At 56.9% G+C, this 23,975-nt stretch overlaps 1 protein-coding gene across 2 annotated transcripts in view; it reads left to right on the top strand.

The window, feature by feature from the left end:
- tmem63c (transmembrane protein 63C) overlaps positions 1–23,975 on the top strand; it is a 413,010-nt gene that overhangs the window by 3,666 nt on the left and 385,369 nt on the right. The window lies entirely within an intron of this gene.

Raw genomic sequence — 23,975 nt, 5'->3', positions numbered from 1 at the left:
GGACCTCCCCAGGTACAGGAGTGTGAGAGAGAGGGGTTAGAGGGACCTCCCCAGATACAGGAGTGTGAGAGAGGGTTGGAGGGACCTCCCCAGGTACAGGAGTGTGAGAGAGAGGGTTTAGAGGGACCTCCCCAGATACAGGAGTGTGTGAGAGAGGGGGTTAGAGGGACCTCCCCAGATACAGTAGTGTGAGAGAGAGGGGGTTAGAGGGACCTCCCCAGATACAGGAGTGTGAGAGAGAGGGGTTAGAGGGACCTCCCCAGATACAGAAGTGTGAGAGAGGGGTTAGAGGGACCTCCCCAGATACAGGAATTTGAGAGGGAGGTGTTAGAGGGACCTCCCCAGATACAGGAGTGTGAGAGAGGGTCAGAGGGACCTCCCCAGATACAGCTGTGTATGAGAGGGGTTAGAGGGACCTCCCCAGATACAGGAGTGTGAGAGGGGTTAGGGGGACCTACCCAGATACAGGAGTGTGAGAGAGGGGTTAGGGGGACCTCCCCAGATACAGGAGTGTGTGAGAGGGGTTAGAGGGACCTCCCCAGATACAGGAGTGTGAGAGGGAGGTGTTAGAGGGATCTCCCCAGATACAGGAGTGTGAGAGAGGGGTTAGAGGGACCTCCCCAGATACAGGAGTGTGAGAGGGGGGTTAGAGGGACCTCCCCAGATACAGGAGTGTGAGAGAGGGGTTAGAGGGACCTCCCCAGATACAGGAGCGTGAGAGAGAGGATGAGAGGGACCTCCCCAGATACAGGAGTGTGAGAGAGGGTTAGAGGGACCTCCCCAGATACAGGAGTGTGTGAGAGAGGGGTTAGAGGGACCTCCCCAGATACAGGAGTGTGAGAGAGGGGTTAGAGGGTCCTCCCCAGATACAGGAGTTTGAGAGAGGGGGGTTGGATGGACCTCCCCAGATACAGGAGTGTGAGAGAGAGGGGGTTAGAGGGACCTCCCCAGATACAGGAGTGTGAGAGAGAGGGGGTTGCAGGGACCTCCCCAGATACAGGAGTGTGTGAGAGAGGGGGTTAGAGGGACCTCCCCAGATACAGGAGTGTGAGAGAGAGGGGGTTAGAGGGACCTCCCCAGATACAGGAGTGTGAGAGAGAGGGGGTTAGAAGGACCTCCCGAGATACAGGAGTGTGTGAGAGGGGTTAGAGGGACCTCCCCAGATACAGGAGTGTGAGCGAGAGAGGGGTTAGAGGGACCTCCCCAGATACAGGAGTGTGAGAGAGAGGGGGTTGGAGGGACCTCCCCAGATACAGGAGTGTGAGCGAGGGGTTCGAGGGACCTCCCCGGATACAGGAGTGTGAGAGAGGGGTTAGAGGCACCTCCCCAGATACAGGAGTGTGTGAGAGGGGTTAGAGGGACCTCCCCAGATACAGGAGTGTGAGAGAGAGGGTTAGAGGGACCTCCCCTGATACAGGAGTGTGTGAGAGAGGGTGAGAGGGACCTCCCCTGATACAGGAGTGTGTGAGAGGGGTTAGAGGGACCTCCCCAGATTCAGGAGTGTGTGAGAGAGGGGTTAGAGGGACCTCCCCAGATACAGAAGTGTGAGAGAGAGGGTTAGAGGAACCTCCCCAGAAACAGGAGTGTGAGAGAGAGGGGTTAGAGGGACCTCCCCAGATACAGGAGTGTGAGAGGGGGGTGAGAGAGACCTCCCCAGATACAGGAGTGTGAGAGAGGGGTTAGAGGGACCTCCCCAGATACAGGAGTGTGAGAGAGAGGATTAGAGGGACCTCCCCAGATACAGGAGTGTGAGAGAGGGTTAGAGGGATCGCCCCTGATACAGGAGTGTGAGGGAGAGGGGTTGGAGGGACCTTCCCAGATACAGGAGTTTCAGAGAGGGGGGTTAGATGGACCTCCCCAGAGACAGGAGTGTGAGAGAGAGGGGGTTAGAGGGACCTCCCCAGATATCGGGGTGCGAGAGAGGGATGTTAGAGGGATCTCTCCAGATACAGGAGTGTGAGAGAGACGGGGTTAGAGGGACCTCCCCAGATACAGGAGTGTGAGGCAGGGGGTTAGAGGGACCTCCCCAGATCCAGGAGTGTGTGAGAAAGGGGTTTGAGGGACCTCTCCAGATACAGGAGTGTGAGAGAGGGGTTAGAGGGACCTCCCCAGATACAGGAGTGTGAGCGAGAAGGGTTGGAGGGACCTCCCCAGATGCAGGAGTTTGAGAGGGAGGTGTTAGAGGGACCTCCCCAGATACAGGAGTGTGTGAGAGGGGTTAGAGGGACCTCCCCAGATACAGGAGTGTGTGAGAGAGGGGTTAGAGGGACCTCCCCAGATACAGGAGTGTGAGAGAGAGGGTTAGAGGAACCTCCCCAGATACAGGAGTGTGAGACGGGGGTTAGAGGGACCTTCCCAGATACAGGAGTGTGAGAGAGGGGTTAGAGGGACCTCCCCAGATACAGGAGTGTGAGAGAGAGGGTTAGAGGGACCTCCCCAGATACAGGAGTGTGAGAGAGGGTTAGAGGGACCTCCCCAGATACAGGAGTGTGAGAGAGAGGGGTTAGAGGGACCTCCCCAGATACAGGAGTGTGTGAGAGGGGTTCGCGGGACCTCCCCAGATACAGAAGTGTGTGAGTGGGGTTAGAGGGACCTCCCCAGATACAGGAGTGTGAGAGAGGGTTAGAGGGACCTCCCCAGATACAGGGGTGCGAGAGAGAGGGGTTAGAGGGACCTCCCCAGATACAGGAGTGTGAGAGAGAGGGGGTTGGAGGGAACTCCCCAGATACAGGAGTGTGTGAGAGAGGGGGTGAGAGGGACCTCCCCAGATACAGGAGTGTGAGAGAGAGGGGGTTAGAGGGACCTCCCCAGATACAGGGGTGCGAGAGAGGGGGGTTAGAGGGACCTCCCCAGATACAGGAGTGTGAGAGAGGGGTTAGAGGGACCTCCCCAGATACAGGAGTGTGTGAGAGAGGTGTTAGAGGGACCTCCCCAGATACAGGAGTGTGAGAGAGGGTTAGAGGGACCTCCCCAGATACAGGTGTGTATGAGAGGGGTTAGAGGGACCTCCCCAGATACAGGAGTGTGAGAGAGTGTTGGAGGGACCTCCCCAGATACAGGAGTGTGAGAGGGAGGTGTTAGAGGGATCTCCCCAGATACAGGAGTGTGAGAGAGGGGTTAGAGGGACCTCCCCAGATACAGGAGTGTGAGAGAGGGGTTAGAGGGACCTCCCCAGATACAGGAGTGTGAGAGAGAGGGTTAGAGGGTCCTCCCCAGATACAGGAGTGTGAGAGAGGGGTTAGAGGGACCTCCCCAGATACAGGAATTTGAGAGGGAGGTGTTAGAGGGACCTCCCCAGATACAGGAGTGTGAGAGAGGGTGAGAGGGACCTCCCCAGATACAGGAGTTTGAGAGGGAGGTGTTAGAGGGACCTCCCCAGATACAGGAGTGTGTGAGAGGGGTTAGAGGGACCTCCCCAGATACAGAAGTGTGTGAGAGAGGGGTTAGAGGGACCTCCCCAGATACAGGAGTGTGAGAGAGAGGGGTTAGAGGGACCTCCCCAGATACAGGAGTGTGAGAGAGGGTTAGAGGGACCTCCCCAGATACAGGTGTGTATGAGAGGGGTTAGAGGGACCTCCCCAGATACAGGAGTGTGAGAGAGGGGTTGGTGGGACCTCCCCAGATACAGGAGTGTGTGAGAGGGGTTAGAGGGACCTCCCCAGATACAGGAGTGTGAGAGGGAGGTGTGAGAGGGATCTCCCCAGATACAGGAGTGTGAGAGAGGGGTTAGAGGGACCTCCCCAGATACAGGAGTGTGAGAGAGAGGGTTAGAGGAACCTCCCCAGATACAGGAGTGTGAGAGAGAGGGGTGAGAGGGACCTCCCCAGATGCAGGAGTGTGAGAGGGGGGTTAGAGGGACCTCCCCAGATACAGGAGTGTGAGAGAGGGGTTAGAGGGACCTCCCCAGATACAGGAGTGTGAGAGAGGGTTAGAGGGACCTCCCCAGATACAGGAGTGTGAGAGAGGGGTTTGAGGGACCTCCCCAGATACAGGAGTTTGAGAGAGGGGGGTGAGATGGACCTCCCCAGATACAGGAGTGTGAGAGAGAGGGGGTTAGAGGGACCTCCCCAGATACAGGAGTTTGAGAGAGGGGGGTGAGATGGACCTCCCCAGATACAGGAGTGTGAGAGAGAGGGGGTTAGAGGGACCTCCCCAGATACAGGAGTGTGAGAGAGAGGGTTAGAGGAACCTCCCCAGATACAGGAGTGTGAGAGAGAGGGGTTCGAGGGACCTCCCCAGATACAGGAGTGTGAGAGGGGGGTTAGAGGGACCTCCCCAGATACAGGAGTTTGAGAGGGAGGTGTTAGTGGGACCTCCCCAGATACAGGAGTGTGAGAGAGGGTTAGAGGGACCTCCCCAGATACAGGTGTGTATGGGAGGGGTTAGAGGGACCTCCCCAGATACAGGAGTGTGAGAGAGGGTTGGAGGGACCTCCTCAGATACAGGAGTGTGTGAGAGGGGTTCGGGGGACCTCCCCAGATACAGGAGTGTGAGAGAGGGGTTAGGGGGACCTCCCCAGATACAGGAGTGTGTGAGAGGGGTTAGAGGGACCTCCCCAGATACAGGAGTGTGAGAGGGAGGGTTAGAGGAACCTCCCCAGATACAGGAGTGTGAGAGAGAGGGTTTAGAGGGACCTCCCCAGATACAGGAGTGTGAGAGGGGGGTTAGAGGGACCTCCCCAGATACAGGAGTGTGAGAGAGGGGTGAGAGGGACCTCCCCAGATACAGGAGCGTGAGAGAGAGGATTAGAGGGACCTCCCCAGATACAGGAGTGTGAGAGAGGGTTAGAGGGACCTCCCCAGATACAGGAGTGTGTGAGTGAGGGGTTAGAGGGACCTCCCCAGATACAGCAGTGTGAGCGAGAGAGGGGTTAGAGGGACCTCCCCAGATACAGGAGTGTGAGAGAGAGGGGGTTGGAGGGAACTCCCCAGATACAGAAGTGTGAGAGAGAGGGGGTTAGAGGGACCTCCCTAGATACAGGAGTGTGAGAGAGGGGGTTAGAGGGACCTCCCCAGATACAGGAGTGTGAGGGAGGGGGTTAGAGGAACCTCCCCAGATACAGGAGTGTGAGGGAGGGGGTTAGAGGGACCTCCCCAGATACAGGAGTGTGTGAGAGAGGGGTTAGAGGGACCTCTCCAGATACAGGAGTGTGAGAGAGGGGTGAGAGGGACCTCCCCAGATACAGGAGTGTGAGCGAGAGGGGTTAGAGGGACCTCCTCAGATACAGGAGTGTGAGCGAGAGGGGTTAGAGGGACCTCCTCAGATACAGGAGTGTGTGAGAGGGGTTAGAGGGACCTCCCCAGATACAGGAGTGTGAGAGAGAGGATTAGAGGGACCTCCCCAGATACAGGAGTGTGAGAGAGGGTTAGAGGGACCTCCCCGGATACAGGAGTGTGAGAGAGAGGGGTTAGAGGGACCTTCCCAGATACAGGAGTTTCAGAGAGGGGGGTGAGATGGACCTCCCCAGAGACAGGAGTGTGAGAGAGAGGGGGTTAGAGGGACCTCCCCAGATATAGGGGTGCGAGAGAGGGAGGTTAGAGGGATCTCCCCAGATACAGGAGTGTGAGAGAGAGGGGGTTAGAGGGACCTCCCCAGATCCAGGAGTGTGTGAGAAAGGGGTTAGAGGGACCTCTCCAGATACAGGAGTGTGAGAGAGGGGTTAGAGGGACCTCCCCAGATACAGGAGTGTGAGCGAGAGGGGTTGGAGGGACCTCCCCAGATACAGGAGTTTGAGAGGGAGGTGTTAGAGGGACCTCCCCAGATACAGGAGTGTGTGAGAGGGGTTAGAGGGACCTCCCCAGATACAGGAGTGTGAGAGAGAGGGCTTAGAGGGACCTCCCCAGATACAGGAGTGTGAGAGAGGGGTTAGAGGGACCTCCCCAGATACAGGAGTTTGAGAGGGAGGTGTTAGAGGGACCTCCCCAGATACAGGAGTGTGAGAGAGGGTTAGAGGGACCTCCCCAGATACAGGTGTGTATGAGAGGGGTTAGAGGGACCTCCCCAGATACAGGAGTGTGTGAGAGGGGTTAGAGGGACCTCCCCAGATACAGGAGTGTGAGAGGGAGGTGTTGGAGGGATCTCCCCAGATACAGGAGTGTGAGAGAGGGGTTAGAGGGACCTCCCCAGATACAGGAGTGTGAGAGAGAGGGGTGAGAGGGACCTCCCCAGATACAGGAGTGTGAGAGGGGGGTTAGAGGGACCTCCCCAGATACAGGAGTGTGAGAGGGGGGTTAGAGGGACCTCCCCAGATACAGGAGTGTGAGAGAGAGGGGTTAGAGGGACCTCCCCAGATACAGGAGTGTGAGAGGGGGGTTAGAGGGACCTCCCCAGATACAGGAGTGAGAGAGAGGGATTTGAGGGACCTCCCCAGATACAGGAGCGTGAGAGAGAGGATTAGAGGGACCTCCCCAGATACAGGAGTGTGAGAGAGGGTTAGAGGGACCTCCCCAGATACAGGAGTGTGAGAGAGGGGTTAGAGGGACCTCCCCAGATACAGGGGTTTGGGACAGGGGGGTTAGATGGACCTCCCCAGATACAGGAGTGTGAGAGAGAGGGGGTTAGAGGGACCTCCCCAGATACAGGAGTGTGAGAGAGAGGGGGTTGGAGGGACCTCCCCAGATACAGGAGTGTGTGAGAGAGGGGGTTAGAGGGACCTCCCCAGATACAGTAGTGTGAGAGAGAGGGGGTTAGAGGGACCTCCCCAGATACAGGAGTGTGAGAGAGGGTTAGAGGGACCTCCCCAGATACAGGACTGTGAGAGAGGGTTAGAGGGACCTCCCCAGATACAGGTGTGTATGAGAGGGGTTAGAGGGACCTCCCCAGATACAGGAGTGTGAGAGAGTGTTGGAGGGACCTCCTCAGATACAGGAGTGTGTGAGAGGGGTTAGAGGGACCTCCCCAGATACAGGAGTGTGTGAGAGGGGTTAGAGGGACCTCCCCAGATACAGGAGTGTGAGAGGGAGGTGTTAGAGGGATCTCCCCAGATACAGGAGTGTGAGAGAGGGGTTAGAGGGACCTCCCCAGATACAGGAGTGTGAGAGAGAGGGGTGAGAGGGACCTCCCCAGATACAGGAGTGTGAGAGGGGGGTTAGAGGGACCTCCCCAGATACAGGAGTGTGAGAGGGGGGTTAGAGGGACCTCCCCAGATACAGGAGTGAGAGAGAGGGATTAGAGGGACCTCCCCAGATACAGGAGCGTGAGAGAGAGGATTAGAGGGACCTCCCCAGATACAGGAGTGTGAGAGAGGGTTAGAGGGACCTCCCCAGATACAGGAGTGTGAGAGAGGGGTTAGAGGGACCTCCCCAGATACAGGGGTTTGAGACAGGGGGGTTAGATGGACCTCCCCAGATACAGGAGTGTGAGAGAGAGGGGGTTAGAGGGACCTCCCCAGATACAGGAGTGTGAGAGAGAGGGGGTTGGAGGGACCTCCCCAGATACAGGAGTGTGTGAGAGAGGGGGTTAGAGGGACCTCCCCAGATACAGTAGTGTGAGAGAGAGGGGGTTAGAGGGACCTCCCCAGATACAGGAGTGTGAGAGAGAGGGGGTTAGAGGGACCTCCCGAGATACAGGAGTGTGTGAGAGGGGTGAGAGGGACCTCCCCAGATACAGAAGTGTGAGAGAGAGGGTTAGAGGGACCTCCCCAGATACAGGAGTGTGAGAGAGAGGGGTTAGAGGGACCTCCCCAGATACAGGAGTGTGAGAGAGGGGTTAGAGGGACCTCCCCAGATACAGGAGTTTGAGAGGGAGGTGTTAGAGGGACCTCCCCAGATACAGGAGTGTGAGAGAGGGGTTAGAGGCACCTCCCCAGATACAGGAGTGTGTGAGAGGGGTTAGAGGGACCTCCCCAGATACAGGAGTGTGAGAGAGAGGGTTCGAGGGACCTCCCCAGATACAGAAGTGTGAGAGAGAGGGTTAGAGGGACCTCCCCAGATACAGGAGTGTGAGAGAGAGGGGTTAGAGGGACCTCCCCAGATACAGGAGTGTGAGAGAGGGGTTCGAGGGACCTCCCCAGATACAGGAGTTTGAGAGGGAGGTGTTAGAGGGACCTCCCCAGATACAGGAGTGTGAGAGAGGGTTAGAGGGACCTCCCCAGATACAGGTGTGTATGAGAGGGGTTAGAGGGACCTCCCCAGATACAGGAGTGTGAGAGAGTGTTGGAGGGACCTCCTCAGATACAGGAGTGTGTGAGAGGGGTTAGAGGGACCTCCCCAGATACAGGAGTGTGAGAGAGGGGTTAGGGGGACCTCCCCAGATACAGGAGTGTGTGAGAGGGGTTAGAGGGACCTCCCCAGATACAGGAGTGTGAGAGGGAGGTGTTAGAGGGATCTCCGCAGATACAGGAGTGTGAGAGAGGGGGGTTAGAGGGACCTCCCCAGATACAGGAGTGTGAGAGGGGGGTTTGAGGGACCTCCCCAGATACAGGAGTGTGAGAGAGGGGTTAGAGGGACCTCCCCAGATACAGGAGCGTGAGAGAGAGGATTAGAGGGACCTCCCCAGATACAGGAGTGTGAGAGAGGGTTAGAGGGACCTCCCCAGATACAGGAGTGTGAGAGAGAGGGGGTTCGAGGGACCTCCCCAGATACAGGAGTGTGAGAGAGAGGGGGTTGGAGGGACCTCCCCAGATACAGGAGTGTGTGAGAGAGGGGGTTAGAGGGACCTCCCCAGATACAGTAGAGTGAGAGAGAGGGGGTTAGAGGGACCTCCCCAGATACAGGAGTGTGAGAGAGAGGGGGTTAGAGGGACCTCCCGAGATACAGGAGTGTGTGAGAGGGGTTAGAGGGACCTCCCCAGATACAGGAGTGTGAGAGAGGGTTAGAGGGACCTCCCCAGATACAGGAGTGTGAGAGAGAGGGGTTAGAGGGACCTCCCCAGATACAGGAGTGTGAGAGAGGGTTAGAGGGACCTCCCCAGATACAGGAGTGTGTGAGAGGGGTTAGAGGGACCTCCCCAGATACAGGAGTGTGAGAGAGAGGGGTTAGAGGGACCTCCCCAGATACAGGAGTGTGAGAGAGGGTTAGAGGGACCTCCCCAGATACAGGAGTGTGTGAGAGGGGTTAGAGGGACCTCCCCAGATACAGGAGTGTGAGAGAGGGGTTAGAGGGACCTCCCCATGTACAGGAGTGTGTGAGAGGGGTTAGAGGGACCTCCCCAGATACAGGAGTGTGAGAGAGAGGGTTCGAGGGACCTCCCCTGATACAGGAGTGTGTGAGAGAGGGTTAGAGGGACCTCCCCAGATACAGGAGTTTGAGAGAGAGGGTTAGAGGGACCTCCCCAGATACAGGAGTGCGAGAAAGAGGGGGTTAGAGGGACCTCCCCAGATACAGGAGTGTGTGAGAGAGGGGTGAGAGGGACCTCCCCAGATACAGGAGTGTGAGAGAGAGGGTTAGAGGGACCTCCCCAGATACAGGAGTGCGAGAAAGGGGGGTTAGAGGGACCTCCCCGGATATGGGAGTGTGTGAGAGAGGGGAATTAGAGGGAAATCCGCATTTCCAGGAGTGTGAGAGGGTTAGAGGGACCTCCCCAGATACAGGATTGTGAGAGAGAGGGGGTTAGAGGGACCTCCCCAGATACTGGAGTGCGAGAAAGGGGGGTTAGAGGGACCTCCCCGGATATGGGAGTGTGTGAGAGAGGGGAATTAGAGGGAAATCCGCATTTCCAGGAGTGTGAGACGGTTAGAGGGACCTCCCCAGATACAGGATTGTGAGAGAGACGGGGTTTGAGGGACCTCCCCAGATACAGGAGTGTGAGAGAGGGTTGGAGGGACCTCCCCAGATACAGGAGTGTGAGAGAGAGGGGGTTGGAGGGACCTCCCCAGATACAGGAGTGTGAGAGAGGGGGGTTAGAGGGACCTCCCCAGATACAGGAGTGTGAGAGAGGGGTTAGAGGGACCCCCCCAGATACAGGAGTGTGAGAGAGAGGGTTAGAGGGACCTCCCCAGATACAGGAGTGTGAGAGAGGGGGTCAGAGGGACCTCCCCAGATACAGGAGTGTGTGAGAGGGGTTCGAGGGACCTCCCCAGATACAGGAGAGTGAGAGAGAGGGGGTTAGAGGGACCTCCCCAGATACAGGAGTATAAGAGGGAGGGGTTCGAGGGACCTCCCCAGATACAGGAGTGTGAGAGAGTGGGGTTAGAGGGACCTCCCCAGATACAGGAGTGTGAGAGAGGGGTTAGAGGGACCCCCCCAGATACAGGAGTGTCAGAGAGAGGGTTAGAGGGACCTCCCCAGATACAGGAGTGTGAGAGAGAGGGTAGGAGGGACCTCCCCAGATACAGGAGTGTGTGATAGGGTTAGAGGGACCTCCCCAGATACAGGAGTGTGAGAGAGAGGGGTTAGAGGGACCTCCCCAGATACAGGAGTGTGAGAGAGGGGGGTTAGAGGGACCTCCCCAGATACAGGAGTGTGAGAGAGGGGTTAGATGGACCTCCCCAGATACAGGAGTGTGAGAGAGAGGGGTTAGAGTGACCTCCCCAGATACAGGAGTATGAGAGAGTGGGGTTTGAGCGACCTCCCCAGATACAGCAGTGTGAGAGAGGGGGTTAGAGGGACCTCCCCGGATACAGGAGTGTGATAGAGAGGGTTAGAGGGACCTCCCCAGATACAGGAGTATGAGAGAGAGGGGGTTAGAGGGACCTCCCCAGATACAGGAGTGTGAGAGGGAGGGGTTAGAGGGACCTCCCCAGATACAGGGGTGTGAGAGAGAGGGGTTAGAGGGACCTCCCCAGATACAGGAGTGCGAGAGAGAGGGGTTAGAGGGACCTCCCCAGATACAGGAGTGTGTGAGAGAGGGGTGAGAGGGACCTCCCCAGATACAGGAGTGAGAGAGGGAGAGGGGTGAGAGGGACATCCCCAGATACAGGAGTGTGAGAGAGAGGGTTCGAGGGACCTCCCCAGATACAGGAGTGCGAGAGAGAGGGGTTAGAGGGACCTCCCCAGATACAGGAGTGCGAGAGAGAGGGGTTAGAGGGACCTCCCCAGATACAGGAGTGAGAGAGGGAGAGGGGTGAGAGGGACATCCCCAGATACAGGAGTGTGAGAGAGAGGGTTCGAGGGACCTCCCCAGATACAGGAGTGCGAGAGAGAGGGGTTAGAGGGACCTCCCCAGATATAGGAGTGAGAGAGGGAGAGGGGTTAGAGGGACCTCCCCAGATACAGGAGTGCGAGAGAGAGGGTTCGAGGGACCTCCCCAGATACAGGAGTGTGTGAGAGGGGTTAGACGGACCTCCCCAGATACAGGAGAGTATGTGAGAGAAGGTTGGAGGGACCTCCCCAGATACAGGAGTGTGAGAGAGGGGTTGGAGGGACCTCCGCAGATACAGGAGTGAGAGAGAGGGGTTGGAGGGACCTCCGCAGATACAGGAGTGCGAGAGAGAGGGGTTGGAGGGACCTCCCCAGATACAGGAGTGCGAGAGAGAGGCGTTGGGGGTCCTCCCCGGATACAGGAGTGAGAGAGGGTGAGGGGTTGGGGGACCTACCCAGATGCCTCGAGGGCAATTCGGGATGGGCAATAAATGCCGGCGTTGCCAGCGACGCCCACATCCCGTGAACGAATATAAAAAAAAATACGGGAGTGTGTGAGAGGGGAATTAGTGGGAATTCCACACATACAGGAGTGTGTGAGAGAGGGTTAGAGGGACCTCCCCAGATACAGGAGTGTGAGAGGCGGGTTCGAGGGACCTCCCCAGATACAGGAGTGTGAGAGGCGGGTTCGAGGGACCTCCCCAGATACAGGAGTGCGAGAGAGGGGTTAGAGGGACCTCCCCAGATACAGGAGTGTGAGAGAGAGGGTTAGAGGGACCTCCCCAGATACAGGAGTGTGAGAGAGGGGTTAGAGGGACCTCCCCAGATACAGGAGTGTGAGAGAGAGGGGGTTAGAGGGACCTCCCCAGATACAGGAGTGAGAGAGTGAGAGGGGTTAGAGGGACCTCCCCAGATACAGGAGTGTGAGAGAGAGGGGTTAGAGGGACCTCCCCAGATACAGGAGTGTGAGAGAGGGGGGTTAGAGGGACCTCCCCAGATACAGGAGTGTGAGAGAGGGGTTAGAGGGACCCCCCCAGATACAGGAGTGTGAGAGAGAGGGTTAGAGGGACCTCCCCAGATACAGGAGTGTGAGAGAGGGGGTCAGAGGGACCTCCCCAGATACAGGAGTGTGTGAGAGGGGTTCGAGGGACCTCCCCAGATACAGGAGAGTGAGAGAGAGGGGGTTAGAGGGACCTCCCCAGATACAGGAGTATAAGAGGGAGGGGTTCGAGGGACCTCCCCAGATACAGGAGTGTGAGAGAGTGGGGTTAGAGGGACCTCCCCAGATACAGGAGTGTGAGAGAGGGGTTAGAGGGACCCCCCCAGATACAGGAGTGTCAGAGAGAGGGTTAGAGGGACCTCCCCAGATACAGGAGTGTGAGAGAGAGGGTAGGAGGGACCTCCCCAGATACAGGAGTGTGTGATAGGGTTAGAGGGACCTCCCCAGATACAGGAGTGTGAGAGAGAGGGGTTAGAGGGACCTCCCCAGATACAGGAGTGTGAGAGAGGGGGGTTAGAGGGACCTCCCCAGATACAGGAGTGTGAGAGAGGGGTTAGATGGACCTCCCCAGATACAGGAGTGTGAGAGAGAGGGGTTAGAGTGACCTCCCCAGATACAGGAGTATGAGAGAGTGGGGTTTGAGCGACCTCCCCAGATACAGCAGTGTGAGAGAGGGGGTTAGAGGGACCTCCCCGGATACAGGAGTGTGATAGAGAGGGTTAGAGGGACCTCCCCAGATACAGGAGTATGAGAGAGAGGGGGTTAGAGGGACCTCCCCAGATACAGGAGTGTGAGAGAGAGGGGGTTAGAGGGACCTCCCCAGATACAGGAGTATGAGAGGGAGGGGTTAGAGGGACCTCCCCAGATACAGGGGTGCGAGAGAGAGGGGTTAGAGGGACCTCCCCGGACACAGGAGTGCGAGAGAGGTGGTTTAGAGGGACCTCCCCAGATAGAGAAGTGTGAGAGGGAGGGGTTAGAGTGACCTCCCCAGATACAGGAGTATGAGAGAGTGGGGTTTGAGCGACCTCCCCAGATACAGCAGTGTGAGAGAGGGGGTTAGAGGGACCTCCCCGGATACAGGAGTGTGATAGAGAGGGTTAGAGGGACCTCCCCAGATACAGGAGTATGAGAGAGAGGGGGTTAGAGGGACCTCCCCAGATACAGGAGTGTGAGAGGGAGGGGTTAGAGGGACCTCCCCAGATACAGGGGTGTGAGAGAGAGGGGTTAGAGGGACCTCCCCAGATACAGGAGTGCGAGAGAGAGGGGTTAGAGGGACCTCCCCAGATACAGGAGTGTGTGAGAGAGGGGTGAGAGGGACCTCCCCAGATACAGGAGTGAGAGAGGGAGAGGGGTGAGAGGGACATCCCCAGATACAGGAGTGTGAGAGAGAGGGTTCGAGGGACCTCCCCAGATACAGGAGTGCGAGAGAGAGGGGTTAGAGGGACCTCCCCAGATACAGGAGTGCGAGAGAGAGGGGTTAGAGGGACCTCCCCAGATACAGGAGTGAGAGAGGGAGAGGGGTGAGAGGGACATCCCCAGATACAGGAGTGTGAGAGAGAGGGTTCGAGGGACCTCCCCAGATACAGGAGTGCGAGAGAGAGGGGTTAGAGGGACCTCCCCAGATATAGGAGTGAGAGAGGGAGAGGGGTTAGAGGGACCTCCCCAGATACAGGAGTGCGAGAGAGAGGGTTAGAGGGACCTCCCCAGATACAGGAGTGTGTGAGAGGGGTTAGACGGACCTCCCCAGATACAGGAGAGTATGTGAGAGAAGGTTGGAGGGACCTCCCCAGATACAGGAGTGTGAGAGAGGGGTTGGAGGGACCTCCGCAGATACAGGAGTGAGAGAGAGGGGTTGGAGGGACCTCCCCAGATACAGGAGTGCGAGAGAGAGGCGTTGGGGGTCCTCCCCGGATACAGGAGTGAGAGAGGGTGAGGGGTTGGGGGACCTACCCAGATACCTCGAGGGCAATTCGGGATGGGCAATAAATGCCGGCGTTGCCAGCGACGCCCACATCCCGTGAACGAATATAAAAAAAAATACGGGAGTGTGTGAGAGGGGAATTAGTGGGAATTCCACACATACAGGAGTGTGTGAGAGAGGGTTAGAGGGACCTCCCCAGATACAGGAGTGTGAGAGGCGGGTTCGAGGGACCTCCCCAGATACAGGAGTGTGAGAGGCGGGTTCGAGGGACCTCCCCAGATACAGGAGTGCGAGAGAGGAGTTAGAGGGACCTCCCCAGATACAGGAGTGTGAGAGAGAGGGGGTTAGAGGGACCTCCCCAGATACAGGAGTGTGAGAGAGAGGGGTTAGAGGGACCTCCCCAGATACAGGAGTGAGAGAGTGAGAGGGGTTAGAGGGACCTCCCCAGATACAGGAGTGTGAGAGAGAGGGTGAGAGCGACCTGCCCAGATACAGGAGTGCGAGAGAGGGGGGTTAGAGGCACCTCCACAGATACAGGAGTGAGAGAGGGAGAGGGGTGAGAGGGACCTCCCCAGATACAGGAGTGTGAGAGAGAGGGTTAGAGGGACCTCCCCAGATCCAGGAGTGTGAGAGAGAGGGCGTTAGAGGGACCTCCCCAGATACAGGAGTGAGAGAGGGAGAGGGGTGAGAGGGACATCCCCAGATACAGGAGTGAGAGAGGGAGAGGGGTGAGAGGGACATCCCCAGATACAGGAGTGCGAGAGAGAGGGGTTAGAAGGACCTCCCCAGATACAGGAGTTTGAGAGAGAGGGTGAGAGGGACCTCCCCGGATACGGGAGTGTGTGAGAGAGGGGTTAGAGGGACCTCCCCAGATACGGGAGTGTGTGAGAGAGGGTTAGAGGGACCTCCCCAGATACAGGATTGTGAGAGGGAGGGGTTAGAGTGACCTCCCCAGATACAGGAGTGTGAGAGAGGGGTTGGAGGGACCTCCCCAGATACAGGAGTGCGAGAGAGAGGGGTTAGAGGGACCTCCCCAGATACAGGAGTGCGAGAGAGAGGGGTTAGAGGGACCTCCCCAGATACAGGAGTGAGAGAGGGAGAGGGGTGAGAGGGACATCCCCAGATACAGGAGTGTGAGAGAGAGGGTTCGAGGGACCTCCCCAGATACAGGAGTGCGAGAGAGAGGGGTTAGAGGGACCTCCCCAGATATAGGAGTGAGAGAGGGAGAGGGGTTAGAGGGACCTCCCCAGATACAGGAGTGCGAGAGAGAGGGTTAGAGGGACCTCCCCAGATACAGGAGTGTGTGAGAGGGGTTAGACGGACCTCCCCAGATACAGGAGAGTATGTGAGAGAAGGTTGGAGGGACCTCCCCAGATACAGGAGTGTGAGAGAGGGGTTGGAGGGACCTCCGCAGATACAGGAGTGAGAGAGAGGGGTTGGAGGGACCTCCCCAGATACAGGAGTGCGAGAGAGAGGCGTTGGGGGTCCTCCCCGGATACAGGAGTGAGAGAGGGTGAGGGGTTGGGGGACCTACCCAGATACCTCGAGGGCAATTCGGGATGGGCAATAAATGCCGGCGTTGCCAGCGACGCCCACATCCCGTGAACGAATATAAAAAAAAATACGGGAGTGTGTGAGAGGGGAATTAGTGGGAATTCCACACATACAGGAGTGTGTGAGAGAGGGTTAGAGGGACCTCCCCAGATACAGGAGTGTGAGAGGCGGGTTCGAGGGACCTCCCCAGATACAGGAGTGTGAGAGGCGGGTTCGAGGGACCTCCCCAGATACAGGAGTGCGAGAGAGGAGTTAGAGGGACCTCCCCAGATACAGGAGTGTGAGAGAGAGGGTTAGAGGGACCTCCCCAGATACAGGAGTGTGAGAGAGGGGTTAGAGGGACCTCCCCAGATACAGGAGTGTGAGAGAGAGGGGGTTAGAGGGACCTCCCCAGATACAGGAGTGTGAGAGAGAGGGGTTAGAGGGACCTCCCCAGATACAGGAGTGAGAGAGTGAGAGGGGTTAGAGGGACCTCCCCAGATACAGGAGTGTGAGAGAGAGGGTGAGAGCGACCTGCCCAGATACAGGAGTGCGAGAGAGGGGGGTTAGAGGCACCTCCACAGATACAGGAGTGAGAGAGGGAGAGGGGTGAGAGGGACCTCCCCAGATACAGGAGTGTGAGAGAGAGGGTTAGAGGGACCTCCCCAGATCCAGGAGTGTGAGAGAGAGGGCGTTAGAGGGACCTCCCCAGATACAGGAGTGAGAGAGGGAGAGGGGTGAGAGGGACATCCCCAGATACAGGAGTGAGAGAGGGAGAGGGGTGAGAGGGACATCCCCAGATACAGGAGTGCGAGAGAGAGGGGTTAGAAGGACCTCCCCAGATACAGGAGTTTGAGAGAGAGGGTGAGAGGGACCTCCCCGGATACGGGAGTGTGTGAGAGAGGGGTTAGAGGGACCTCCCCAGATACGGGAGTGTGTGAGAGAGGGTTAGAGGGACCTCCCCAGATACAGGATTGTGAGAGGGAGGGGTTAGAGTGACCTCCCCAGATACAGGAGTGTGAGAGAGGGGTTGGAGGGACCTCCCCAGATACAGGAGGGAGAGGGGTTGGGGGACCTCCCCAGATACAGGAGTGTGAGAGAGAGGGTTGGAGGGACCTCCCCAGATACAGGAGTGTGAGAGAGAGGGTTAGAGGGACCTCCCCAGATACAGGAGTGCGAGAGAGGGGGGTTCGAGGGACCTCCACAGAAACAGGAGTGCGAGAGAGAGGGTTAGAGGGACCTCCCCAGATACAGGAGTGTGAGAGAGAGGGTTAGAGGGACCTCCCCAGATACAGGAGTGTGTGAGAGGGGTTCGACGGACCTCCCCAGATACAGGAGTGCGAGAGAGAGGGGTTGGGAGTCCTCCCCGGATACAGGAGTGAGAGAGGGAGAGGGGTTGGGGGACCTACCCAGATACCTCGAGGGCAATTTGGGATGGGCAATAAATGCCGGCCTTGCCAGCGACGCCCACATCCCGTGAACGAATAAAAGAAAATACAGGAGTGTGTGAGAGGGGAATTAGTGGGAATTCCACACATACAGGAGTGTGAGAGAGGGGTTAGAGGGACCTCCCCAGATACAGGAGAGTATGTGAGAGAAGGTTAGAGGGACCTCCCCAGATACAGGAGAGTATGTGAGAGAAGGTTAGAGGGACCTCCCCAGATACAGGAGTGAGAGAGAGGGGTTGGAGGGACCTCCGCAGATACAGGAGTGTGAGAGAGAGGGTTAGAGGGACCTCCCCAGATACAGGAGTGTGAGAGGGAGAGGGGTTCGAGGGACCTCCCCAGATACAGGAGTGTGAGAGAGAGGGTTAGAGGGACCTCCCCATATACAGGAGTGTGAGAGAGAGGGGGTTCGAGGGACCTCCCCAGATACAGGAGTGAGAGAGGGAGAGGGGTTAGAGGGACCTCCCCAGATACAGGAGTGTGAGAGAGAGGGTTAGAGGGACCTCCCCAGATACAGGAGTGTGAGAGAGAGGGTTAGAGGGACCTCCCCAGATACAGGAGTGCGAGAGAGAGGGGTTAGAGGGACCTCCCCAGATACAGGAGTGCGAGAGAGAGGGTTGGAGGGACCTCCCCACATACAGGAGTGTGAGAGGGGTTCGAGGGACCTCCCCAGATACAGGAGTGTGAGAGAGAGGGTTAAAGGGACCTCCCCAGATACAGGAGTGTGAGAGGGAGGTGTTAGAGGGACCTCCCCAGATACAGGAGTGAGAGAGGGAGAGGGGTTGGGGGACCTACCCAGATACAGGAGTGTGTGAGAGGGGGTTCGAGGGACCTCCCCAGATACAGGAGAGTATGTGAGAGAAGGTTAGAGGGACCTCCCCAGATACAGGAGTGTGAGAGAGGGGTTGGAGGGACCTCCGCAGATACAGGAGTGTGAGAGAGGGGTTGGAGGGACCTCCGCAGATACAGGAGTGTGAGAGAGGGGTTCGAGGGACCTCCCCAGATACAGGAGTGTGAGAGAGAGGGGAATTAGTGGGAAATCCGCAGATACAGGAGTGTGAGAGGAAAGGGTTAGAGGGACCTCCCCAGATACAGGAGTGTGAGAGACGGGGGTTAGAGGGACCTCCCCAGATACAGGAGTGTGAGAGAGGGGTTAGAGGGACCTCCCCAGATACAGGAGTGTGAGAGAGGGGTTCGAGGGACCTCCCCAGATACAGGAGTGTGAGAGAGAGGGGTTAGAGGGACCTCCCCAGATACAGGAGTATGTGAGAGGGTTGGAGGGACCTCCCCAGATACAGGAGTGTGAGAGAGAGGGGTTAGAGGGACCTCCTCAGATACAGGAGAGTGAGAGAGAGGGGGTTAGAGGGACCTCCCCAGACACAGGAGTATGAGAGAGAGGGGGTTAGAGGGACCTCTCCAGATACAGGGGTGCGAGAGAGGGCGGTTCGAGGGACCTCCCCAGATGCAGGAGTGTGAGAGAGAGGGGTTAGAGGGACCTCCCCAGATACAGGAGTGCGAGAGAGGTGGTTTAGAGGGACCTCCCCAGATACAGAAGTGTGAGAGGGAGGGGTTAGAGGGACCTCACCAGATACAGGGGTGCGAGAGAGGGGGGTTGGAGGGACCTCCCCAGATACAGGAGTGCGAGAGAGAGGGTTGGAGGGACCTCCCCACATACAGGAGTGTGAGAGGGGTTCGACGGACCTCCCCAGATACAGGAGTGTGAGAGAAGGGGTTAGAGGGACCTCCCGCGATACAGGAGTGTGAGAGAGAGGGGGTTAGAGGGACCTCCCCAGATACAGGAGTGTGAGAGATAGGGGGTTAGAGGGACCTCCCCAGATACAGGAGTGTGAGAGAGAGGGGGTTAGAGGGACCTCCCCAGATACAGGAGTGTGAGAGAGAGGGGATTCGAGGGACCTCCCCAGATACAGGAGTGAGAGAGGGAGAGGGGTTAGAGGGACCTCCCCAGATACAGGAGTGTGAGAAAGAGGGTTAGAGGGACCTCCCCAGATACAGGAGTGCGAGAGAGGGTGGTTCGAGGGACCTCCCCAGAAACAGGAGTGTGAGAGAGAGGGTTCGAGGGACCTCCCCAGATACAGGAGTGTGTGAGAGGGGTTAGACAGACCTCCCCAGATACAGGAGTGTGAGAGAGAGGGTTAAAGGGACCTCCCCAGATACAGGAGTGTGAGAGGGAGGTGTTAGAGGGACCTCCCCAGATACAGGAGTGAGAGAGGGAGAGGGGTTGGGGGACCTACCCAGATACAGGAGTGTGTGAGAGGGGGTTCGAGGGACCTCCCCAGATACAGGAGAGTATGTGAGAGAAGGTTAGCGGGACCTCCCCAGATACAGGAGTGTGAGAGAGGGGTTGGAGGGACCTCCGCAGATACAGGAGTGTGAGAGAGGGGTTCGAGGGACCTCCCCAGATACAGGAGTGTGAGAGAGAGGGGAATTAGTGGGAAATCCGCAGATACAGGAGTGTGAGAGGAAGGGGTTAGAGGGACCTCCCCAGATACAGGAGTGTGAGAGACGGGGGTTCGAGGGACCTCCCCAGATACAGGAGTGTGAGAGAGGGGTTAGAGGGACCTCCCCAGATACAGGAGTGTGAGAGAGGGGTTCGAGGGACCTCCCCAGATACAGGAGTGTGAGAGAGAGGGGTTAGAGGGACCTCCCCAGATACAGGAGTATGTGAGAGGGTTGGAGGGACCTCCCCAGATACAGGAGTGTGAGAGAGAGGGGTTAGAGGGACCTCCTCAGATACAGGAGAGTGAGAGAGAGGGGGTTAGAGGGACCTCCCCAGACACAGGAGTATGAGAGAGAGGGGGTTAGAGGGACCTCCCCAGATACAGGAGTGTGAGAGAGAGGGGGTTAGAGGGACCTCCCCGGATACAGGGGTGCGAGAGAGGGCGGTTCGAGGGACCTCCCCAGATGCAGGAGTGTGAGAGAGAGGGGTTTGAGGGACCTCCCCGGATACAGGAGTGTGAGAGAGAGGGGTTAGAGGGACCTCCCCAGATACAGGGGTGCGAGAGAGGGGGGTTGGAGGGACCTCCCCAGATACAGGAGTGTGAGAGAGAGGGGTTGGAGGGACCTCCCCAGATTCAGGAGTCTGAGAGAGAGTGTTAGAGGGACCTCCCCAGAAACAGGAGTGCGTGAGAGAGGGGTGAGAGGGACCTCCCCGGATACGGGAGTGTGAGAGAGAGGGGTTAGAGGGACCTCCCCAGATACAGGAGTGCGAGAGAGAGGCGTTGGGGGTCCTCCCCGGATACAGGAGTGAGAGAGGGAGAGGGGTTGGGGGACCTACCCAGATACCTCGAGGGCAATTAGGGATGGGCAATAAATGCCGGCCTTGCCAGCGACGCCCACATCCCGTGAACGAATAAAAAAAAAATACAGGAGTGTGAGAGAGGGGGTTAGAGGGACCTCCCCAGATACAGGAGAGTATGTAAGAGAAGGTTAGAGGGACCTCCCCAGATACAGGAGTGAGAGAGAGGGGTTGGAGGGACCTCCCCAGATACAGGAGTGTGAGAGAGGGGTTAGAGGGACCTCCCTGGATACAGGAGTGTGATAGAGAGGGTTAGAGGGACCTCCCCAGATACAGGAGTGCGAGAGAGAGGGGTTAGAGGAACCTCCCCAGATACAGGAGTGTGAGAGAGGGGTTAGAGGGACCTCCCCAGATACAGGAGTGTGAGAGAGGGGTTAGAGGGACCTCCCCAGATACAGGAGTGTGAGAGAGGGGTTAGAGGGACCTCCCCAGATACAGGAGTGTGAGAGAGAGGGGGTTAGAGGGACCTCCCCAGATACAGGAGTGAGAGAGGGAGAGGGGTTAGAGGGACCTCCCCAGATACAGGAGTGTGAGAGAGAGGGTTAGAGGGACCTCCACAGATACAGGAGTGCGAGAGAGAGGGGTTAGAGGCACCTCCACAGATTCAGGAGTGAGAGAGGGAGAGGGGTTCGAGGGAGCTCCCCAGATACAGGAGTGTGAGAGAGAGGGTTAGAGGGACCTCCCCAGATACAGGAGTGCGAGAGAGAGGGGTTAGAGGGACCTCCCCAGATACAGGAGTGCGAGAGAGAGGGTTCGAGGGACCTCCCCAGATACAGGAGTGTGAGAGGGGTTCGACGGACCTCCCCAGATACAGGAGTGTGAGAGAGAGGGTTAGAGGGAAATCCGCATTTAACGGAGTATGAGAGAGAGGGGTTAGAGGGACCTCCCCAGATACAGGAGTGTGAGAAAGAGGGTTAGAGGGACCTCCCCCGATACAGGAGTGCGAGAGAGGGGGGTTAGAGGGACCTCCCCAGAAACAGGAGTGTGAGAGAGAGGGTTAGAGGGACCTCCCCAGATACAGGAGTGCGAGAGAGGGGGGTTAGAGGGACCTCCCCAGAAACAGGAGTGTGTGAGAGGGGTTAGACGGACCTCCCCAGATGCAGGAGTGAGAGAGGGAGAGGGGCTGGGGGACCTACCCAGATGCAGGAGTGTGTGAGAGGGGGTTAGAGGGACCTCCCCAGATACAGGAGTGTGAGAGAGGGGTTGGAGGGACCTCCGCAGATACAGGAGTGTGAGAGAGGGGTTGGAGGGACCTCCGCAGATACAGGAGTGTGAGAGAGGGGTTGGAGGGACCTCCCCAGATACAGGAGTGTGAGAGAGAGGGGAATTAGTGGGAAATCCGCAGATACAGGAGTGTTCGAGGAAGGGGTTAGAGGGACCTCCCCAGATACAGGAGAGTATGTGAGAGAGGGTTGGAGGGACCTCCCCATCTACAGGAGTGTGAGAGAGGGGTTCGAGGGATCTCCCCAGATACAGGAGTGTGAGAGAGGGGTTCGAGGGATCTCCCCGGATACAGCAGTGTGTGGCAGAGGGTTTAGAGGGACCTCCCCAGGTGCAGGAGTGTGAGAGAGAGTGGTTAGATTATCATTGATAGCACGTTCAGTGAGGTGGTCACATCGCAGGTAAAGATTACGCAGGCAGAAAGGAAATGGGTGACCGCCTGTCTGAGTAAAAGGACTAGGCAGATCGAGCAGGAGTCTCCTGGGGCCATCTCCCTCTCACACATATTCCGCTTTGGATACTGTTGTGGGAGATGGTTTATCAGGGGAAAGCAGCAAGACCCAAGTTCGGGGCACCACGGGTGGCTCTGCTGCACAGCAGGGGAGGAATAAGAGTGGCAGGGCTATAGTGATCGGGGATTCAATTGTAAGGGGAACAGATAGGCGTTTCTGCGGCCGCAAACGTGACTCCAGGATGGTATGTTGCCTCCCTGGTGCTCGGGTCAAGGATGTCACGGAGCGGCTGCAGGGCATTCTGGAGGGGGAGGGTGAACAGCCAGTAGTCGTGGTCCATATCGATACCAACGACACAGGTAAAAAAAGGGATGAGGTCCTGCAAGGTGAATTTAAGGAGTTAGGAGATAAATTAAAAAGCAGGACTTCAAAGGTAGTGATCTCAGGATTACTACCAGTGCCACGTGCTGGTGAGTATAGGAACAGGAGAATAGACCAGATGAATGCGTGGCTGCAGGGATGGTGTAGGAGGGAGGGATTTGGATTCCTGGGACATTGGGACCGGTTCTGGGGAAGGTGGGTCCTGTACAAGCGAGACGGGTTACACCCGAGCAGGACTGGGACCAATGTCCTTGCTGTGTTTGCTAGTGCTGTTGGGGAAGGTTTAAACTCGAGTGGCAGGGGGATGGGAACCTGAGCGGGGAGACAGAGGAGGGGGAAACAAGGATAGAAACAAAAGACAGAAAGGGAAGAAGCAATAGTGGAAGGCAGAGAAAACAAGGACGAGAAACAAATAGGGCCATAGTGCAAAATAAAACTAAGATGACCAGCAATCTTAAAAAGACAAGTCTAAAGGCAGTGTGTCTTAATGAGCGGAGCATTTGCAATAAGCTAGATGAATTAACAGCGCAGATAGATATTAACGGTTATGATATAGTTGCGATTACGGAGACATGGCTGCAGGGTGACCAAGGATGGGAACTGAACATCCAGGGCTATTCAATATTTCGGAAGGACAGGCAAAAAGGGAAAGGAGGTGGGGTAGCGTTGTTAGTAAAGGAGGAAATCAATGCAATAGTGAGGAAGGATATTGGCTCGGAAAATCACGATATGGAATCTGGATGGGCGGAGCTAAGAAACACCAGGGGGCAGAAAACATTGGTGAGGGTTGTCTCTCGGACCCCAAACAGTAGTGGAGATGTAGGGGAGGGCATTAAACAGGAAATTAGAGATGCATGCAAGAAGGGTACAACTATAATCATGGGTGACTTTAATCTACATATAGATTGGTCAAACCAAATTAGCAATAATACTGTGGGGGAGGAATTCCTGGAGTGTGTACGTGATGGATTTCTAGACCAATACGTTGAGGAACCAACTGGAGATCAGGCGATCCTAGACTGTTATGAACAATTTTACAACACCAAGTTATAGTCCAACGATTTTATTTGAAATTTACAAGCTTTCGGAGGCTTCCTCCTTCCTCAGGTAAATGTCAGGAACTCCTCGAAGCCTATGCATTTATAAATCACAGAACAATACATGGTGATTACAGATAGTCTTTGCAACTGCCCGTTGCCAAGGCAATCACAGTGTTCAGACAGAGAGGTGTTACCTACAGAGCCCCCGAATATACAGTCAACAAAAAAAAACAAACAGAAAAAAAAACAGAGAGAGAGAGGCAGAAACATCCGGAAGGCAGAGAAAGCCAGCAAATGACCCGTTATATTAAAAACAGATAGCTTTTGTTCGCTGGTGGGGTTACGTGTAGCGTGACATGAACCCAAGATCCCGGTTGAGGCCATCCTCATGGGTGCGGAACTTGGCTATCAATTTCTGCTCGACGATTTTGCGTTGTCGTGTGTCTCGAAGGCCGCCTTGGAGTACGCTTTCCCGAAGGTCGGTGGCTCAATGTCCCTGACTGCTGAAGTGTTCCCCGACTGGGAGGGAACCCTCCTGTCTGGCGATTGTTGCGCGGTGTCCGTTCATCCGTTGTCGCAGCGTCTGCATGGTCTCGCCAATGTACCATGCTCTGGGGCATCCTTTCCTGCAACGTATGAGGTAGACAA

The sequence above is a fragment of the Heptranchias perlo genome, chromosome 10 (assembly GCF_035084215.1).
Source record: "Heptranchias perlo isolate sHepPer1 chromosome 10, sHepPer1.hap1, whole genome shotgun sequence".
Taxonomy (NCBI): Eukaryota; Metazoa; Chordata; class Chondrichthyes; order Hexanchiformes; family Hexanchidae; genus Heptranchias; species Heptranchias perlo.
Note: the sequence above shows the minus strand (reverse complement) of the source record. Positions and strands in the feature narration are given on the sequence as shown.